Below are 5,999 nucleotides of genomic sequence, written 5' to 3'. Positions count from 1 at the left end.
ATTTTCAGACTTTGGAACATGGCGAGCACATACCCAGTTGCTCGGAAAATCCAAGCACCTACTTGTGATTGGATGTTGCGAGCACTTTGCGTATGCTAGGAAATTCGCGAGTACGTGCATATGCTCGGAATTTTCGAGCTGATACTGAAATATTTCCATTTTCCAAGCACATATAAGTGCTCGGAACATGTTATTTTTGTTTTTTTTAATATATTGTTTTTTATTATTATTTTAAAATTAATAAAAAATCAAAATTAATTAATGAATAAATAAAGAAAACAAAATTCAAATAACATTAAATGAAATAAAATAGTTTTACAATTGCTTTATTATACTATTCCTCCTATAGCATTACAATTTGTTTACCCGAATCCATCTACACTTATGTTAAGCTAATCTGAATCCGCTCGCACTTCTCCAATCTGCAAGTTGTATGAGTTTGCGGCCCCGTTCATCCGATGCTCCTTAAGAAATCTACACAATAGACAAAACATTAACATAGATATGAAAAAAGGTATATATTCTTGTTGGAATTGAATGCAAACAAAGATGACATACTAAACAGATGAAGGCAACAATCACCTATTATCTCCATGCATCATCAACTTGGAGAAACATATGATTTGACACAAACTTATCATCAAAATCAAGAAAATTTCCACCAGAAGATAGAAAAAATGAAAAGAAATTAAACTGAAAATCAATGTAGACTATACCTGACAACAGAAAAGCCAGAAGAACTAGCTCGGGCAACCCAATTTTAACACACTTGGCAACCTGAACAAGCAAGGGAAGAGGGATCATGGCACAATGGTTTGAGAAATGGAAAGGGAAAGCTAGCTTCTAGAAGAGATCTTGGCATATGCAAAAATGCTGGTTCAAGAGCTTCTTGGCTAGTTCGAGACATGAAACGAGGACTAGCTCCGTATCCAGGACCTAAAGGTGCATTAGCTCTGTATGAATGAGGAACACTGTGTGTATGAAATGAGAAAAACACATTTGGAATTGGAGGAAGTGCATACCCGAATGAGTTTTGTTTGATAGTCAGTAACTCAACGTACAGCTGCATAAAATTCATAAGTAATATCCTATATTTGGCTGTCTCAAAGATGCGGAGTAATAAAGATACAGAACACCTTCTTGAATGGTGTATTAGGCATAGATTAGGGATAGAGAACGAACAAGAGAGATTGTAGAATTGATACTTTGATGATTTTCATTACTGCATAGACTACCCTTTAAATAGGGTTGATACATGTATAATTATGGTATGATATCAATCAAATATCAATCTTGCTATTCTATTCTTGGTGTAATATTGTGGAGCATAATTGGTGTTATTCTTTGATATCTTTTCCTTTCTTAACACTCCCCCTCAAGTTGAGTGGTGGGATCTCCAAAGCTCAACTTGCCAAGTATGGTCACGAGGCTTCTTGAATTGACGGCTTTGGTGAGGATGTCGGCTAACTGTTCTTCGGACCGGACAAATGGTAGTTCCACAATTCCACTTTCCAATTTTTCTTTGATGAAGTGTCTGTCGACTTCCACGTGCTTGGTTCTATCATGCTGTACTGGATTCTCGGAAATGTAGATTGCTGCCTTGTTGTCGCAGTATAGTTGACTCTTGTCTTGTGTGAGTCCAATCTCGTCCATCAACCTCCTAAGCCATAAGATCTCCATCAACCCACTTCTTATTCATCGGAACTCAGCTTCCGCGCTTGATAATGCCACCACTTTTTGTTTCTTGCTCCTCCATGTTACCAGATTTCCTTCTACAAATGTGAAGTACCCTGCGGTTGACTTCCGATCAATTGGATTACTTGCCCAATCGGCATCAGTAAACCCATAAATTCCTCGGTGTTCATTCTTTCTGAACATTATTCCATGTCCAACTGTTCCTTTGAGGTACCGCACGATCCTCAACGCAACTTCATAGTGGTCTTTTTGTGGTCGGTGCATGAATTGACTTACTACTCCTATGCATATGCAATGTCTGGTCTAGTGTGAGAGAGATAAATGAGTTTCCCTACCAGTCGCTGGTACTTTCCTTGGTCTGCTAATTCAGCTTCATCAGAGATATGTAGCCCGTGGTTCACTAAGATTGGTGTATCGGCTGGTTTGCAATCAAGCCTGTCTCCGCTAGAATGTCGAGGGTGTATTTCTTCTGTCGTAAGAAGATTCCGCCTTCAGACCGTAGTACTTCTATTCCCAAGAAGTATTTAAGGTTTCCCAAGTCTTTCATTTCAAATTCTTGGAATAAGCTCCCCTTTAGCCTCTCTATCTCTTCTGTATCGTCTCCCGTGATAATCATATCATCTACATAGATAATCAGGCATGTGATTTTGTCATCTCGCCTTTTCACGAACAAGGTATGATCGGAGTTGCTCTGCCGAAATCCGTACTTGTTCATGGCTTCTTTGAATCTTCCAAACCAAACCCTCGGAGATTGTTTGAGCCCATAGAGTGTTTTCTTTAGGCGGCATCCTTCCCCTTTTGCAAATCCTTCCGAGAATCCCGGGGGTGCTTCCATGTACACTTCTCTTTTCAGCTCCCCATGTAGAAATGCGTTTGTTACATCAAATTGGTGAAGTGGCCAGTTCCTGTTGGTAGCAACTGAGAGTAGCACTCGAATGGTATTCATTTTTGCTACAGGTGAGAACGTCTCATCGTAGTCAACTCCGTAAGTCTGCTTGTAGCCCTTGGCGACTAATCGCGCCTTGTACCTCTCTATAGAACCATCTGGCCTTCGTTTGATAGTGAACACCCACTTGCATCCAACTGCTTTTTTTCCGTCTGGGATTTTGCATTTCTCCCATGTACCATTTCTTTCTAAGGCTCCCATCTCTTTCATCATTGCCTCTCGCCAGTGTTTGTATCTCCAAGCCTCTTCCACAGTACACGGGATCTCCTTTTCTTCATATAGGGCGGCCTCGAATGCGTGCGCCATCTCTGAGAGGTATCCCCTCGCCAGGTTCACGACGGAGTATTTGGCTTTCTTGCTGATGAATTCGGGGCTATATCGTTTTGGCGGAACTCCTCTATTGGCTCTTGGTGGAAGTTTGTATCCTCCAAGTTCTTCACTAATCTGTTCTTCCAACAAATCACAAATTTCTGGATCATTCTGCGAGTCTGCTTCGGGTTCATTATCTGTCTCTGGGTTAGTTTCACCAAGTATAGCCAAATTATCAATACTAGGCGGAGTTTCAGAGACACTTACAGGAGATACCAGTAGGGGATCATCTTGAATAGTGTCACTGTTTGGTGCGGGCTGTATTTCTTCTTCATCTTCTGCTGGGCTTTGTTGGAGAAGGTCTGTTGGGATTTCATAGGTTGGTGTCTGGCTTAGTGGATCACTATGGCTCTCCCCCTGTCCGCTAAGCTGGCTAAAGAAATAGTCGGTTTCAAGGAAGTCGCAATTCATGGTGGTGAATAAGCGATTAGTTTTAGGGTCGAAGCACCTATATCCCTTTTGTGAGTTCCCATAACCCACGAAGACGCATTTGATAGCACATGGAGAGAGCTTATTTCGCTCATGTTTGGGAATGTGAACAAAAGCTGAGCATCCGAATACTCGAGGCTGTAAGGTTAGAGGTAACGGTATGTGGGCTAGGGTCGAGAGGACCTCTAGTGGGGTTTGAAGGTCCAGAGTCCTGGAGGGTAAGCGGTTTGTTAGATAGACAAATGCGGCGACAGCTTCTGGCCAGAAGCGTCTGGGGGTTTTAGACTCAATGAGCATGGCTCGAGCCATTTCTAAGAGAGTACGGTTCTTTCTTTCTGATACGCCATTTTGTTCTGGTGTATATGGGCATGTGGTTTGGTGAACAAGACCATTTTTATGGCAAAAGGTTTTCATCTGTGAATTGACAAATTACCCCCCATTGTCGGAACGAATGACTTTTATGTTTTTCTGAAATTGGGTTTTGACTAGTGCATGGAAGTGACTAAAATGTTCAAAACCTCATTCTTTTGTTTCATAAAATAGACCCAGGTTATACGAGTGCAATCATCTATAAAGAGGAGAAAGTATTTGAATCCTTGTCCCCCCCCCACAGTCGGAGAGGGACCCCACACATCAGAATGGACTAGTGAAAATAGAGAATCAACACGAGTATTGTTTGATTTATATGAATGTCTACGGCTCTTGGCCAACGCACAGGTTTCACAATACATATCATGACTGAATTTAGGAAAGAGGATTTTTAAATAACCCATAGAAGGATGTCCCAAGCGTCGATGCCAGAGCCAGGCCTCTCTATCAGTAGTCCCGTGGGTTAGTAGAGCAGTTCCTCGTTGTGTAATTTCATCCACGTAATACAGCCCGTCCCGTTCAGTGCCACGTCCAATAATTTCTCGTGTCCTGATATTCTGTAACAGACAGAAGTTCGGTTGCATCAGTAAAGTACAATTTAATTCCTTTGTTACATGACTGATTGAAAACAGTTTATGTGACATGGACGGAACATATAAGCAGTTAGATAACGTCAGAGCGGATGAAATTGTGAATGTTCCTGCTCCTTCGACAGGTGTAAACTCGCCACTGGCTGTTTGGATATGACTTTTCGGAGCCCTATGCATATTAGATATATCAGAGATGTCATAGGTAATAGTGTCAGTGGCTCCGCAGTCAAAAATCCACTTATCATTTTTCTTTTCAGAGGAGACGATTAAGGCATAAGATTCGGGTAAACTGTCAAGTATTTGGAACTGATTTTTACAAAGTATATGGGTTGTTTCGGAATTTTCAGCAACTGTCGGGGGTTTATTTGGGAATTTCTGAAGTGGGGTGGCTATTTTGTAATTTCTGGGAACTTTAGGGTTTCCTTGCAAATTTCGGGGTCTAATCTGCAATATACCTGGATCTGGGGGGTCAGGGTAAGATTTAAGGAAAGGGTAAGGGTTTGAGAATAAATTCTCAAACCCTAATTTACCATGTAATTGTTCCGCCTCCATTTCTTTCTCGGCAGTTCCCGAATTCGCGAACCCTCATCCTCTGGCGATGGTTGCTACACCGGTTGTCATCTCCTCCGTTTCTAGGTTGCCGCCTCGGTTGTAAGTGGCTCCCGAGTTGCTCCCGATGGTGGTGCCCGGTTCACCTTTGCCTATCGCCGTCGCTGCTCGGCCGGTTCCTCTAAATGGGGCTGGTGGCGGTGGTTTGATTTTCTTTTCTTGCCACCATTCTGGGTAGCCGTGGATTTCAAAGCATGTTTCCCGACTGTGTTTCTTCTTCCCACAATGTGAACATACAAGCCTTGATTTGTCTTCTTCAGGTCGTTTGTTCCATCCACCGCCACTACCGCCGCCGCTCCATTGAGGATGGCTTCGATGCTGCCACTGATGAGTTACTGCCAGGCCTGCCCCGACTCCTTGTGTACCGGAGTTCTCTGTCTGGAGAATGCTTGACCGGACGTCTTCTTGTCGGAGGATAGCATAGGCTGCCTCGGCTGAGGGAAGTGGTTCGGATGTCGCCGATCTATGGAGATCCATATGTCGTTTAATCTGGTCCAGATCTCCTCTAGTGATTCCTCGTTCTGTTTTAATGTGATTGCCTTTGCATACAGGTCGTATACTTGAATTTTGTTGCTCCCGCTGGCATAGGTGACCTCGATGCTCACCCATATGTCTCTGGCCGTCGGGTATTGAGTCAATCGACTCACCAGCCTTGGTTCCACATTCTGGGTTAACTATGTGAACACACAATGGTCGGCTTGTTGCCATTTTCTGAACGCTTGGTCGGTTTTGGCCGGGGGGTGGGACTCCAGTGATGTGAGACATCATCCCCCTTCCGCCAATCGCCGCTTTCATGAGGATAGACCATTGGGGGTAATTGTCACCATTTAGCTTCTCTGCAATAACCAATGGTGAGGAATCAATTCTGTAGGTTTCTGGTGGTGATTCTGGAGGCTTGGTGGTAATTATTTGGTTTTGATTTTGCGTGATACTTGTACGCATGAACTCGGCAAACATTCGAGCGAATTGCTCTGTTTCCGTTGGTTTTGGTG

General features: G+C 43.1%; 1 long non-coding RNA gene across 1 annotated transcript; it reads right to left on the bottom strand.

Annotated features, from left to right (window-relative positions):
* Positions 1-274: 274 nt before the first annotated feature.
* Positions 275-816, bottom strand: LOC121751775. Its single transcript, XR_006040183.1, has 2 exons — positions 717-816; positions 275-474 (listed from the first exon to the last, which is right to left on the bottom strand). It is a non-coding gene; the product is annotated as an uncharacterized LOC121751775 (long non-coding RNA).
* Between the last annotated feature and the right edge of the window lie 5,183 nt (positions 817-5,999).

The sequence above is a fragment of the Salvia splendens genome, chromosome 10, assembly GCF_004379255.2.
Source record: "Salvia splendens isolate huo1 chromosome 10, SspV2, whole genome shotgun sequence".
NCBI classification, from domain to species: domain Eukaryota; kingdom Viridiplantae; phylum Streptophyta; class Magnoliopsida; order Lamiales; family Lamiaceae; genus Salvia; species Salvia splendens.
The sequence above is the reverse complement of the archived record's forward strand: the minus strand, read 5'-3'. Positions and strand labels throughout refer to the sequence as shown.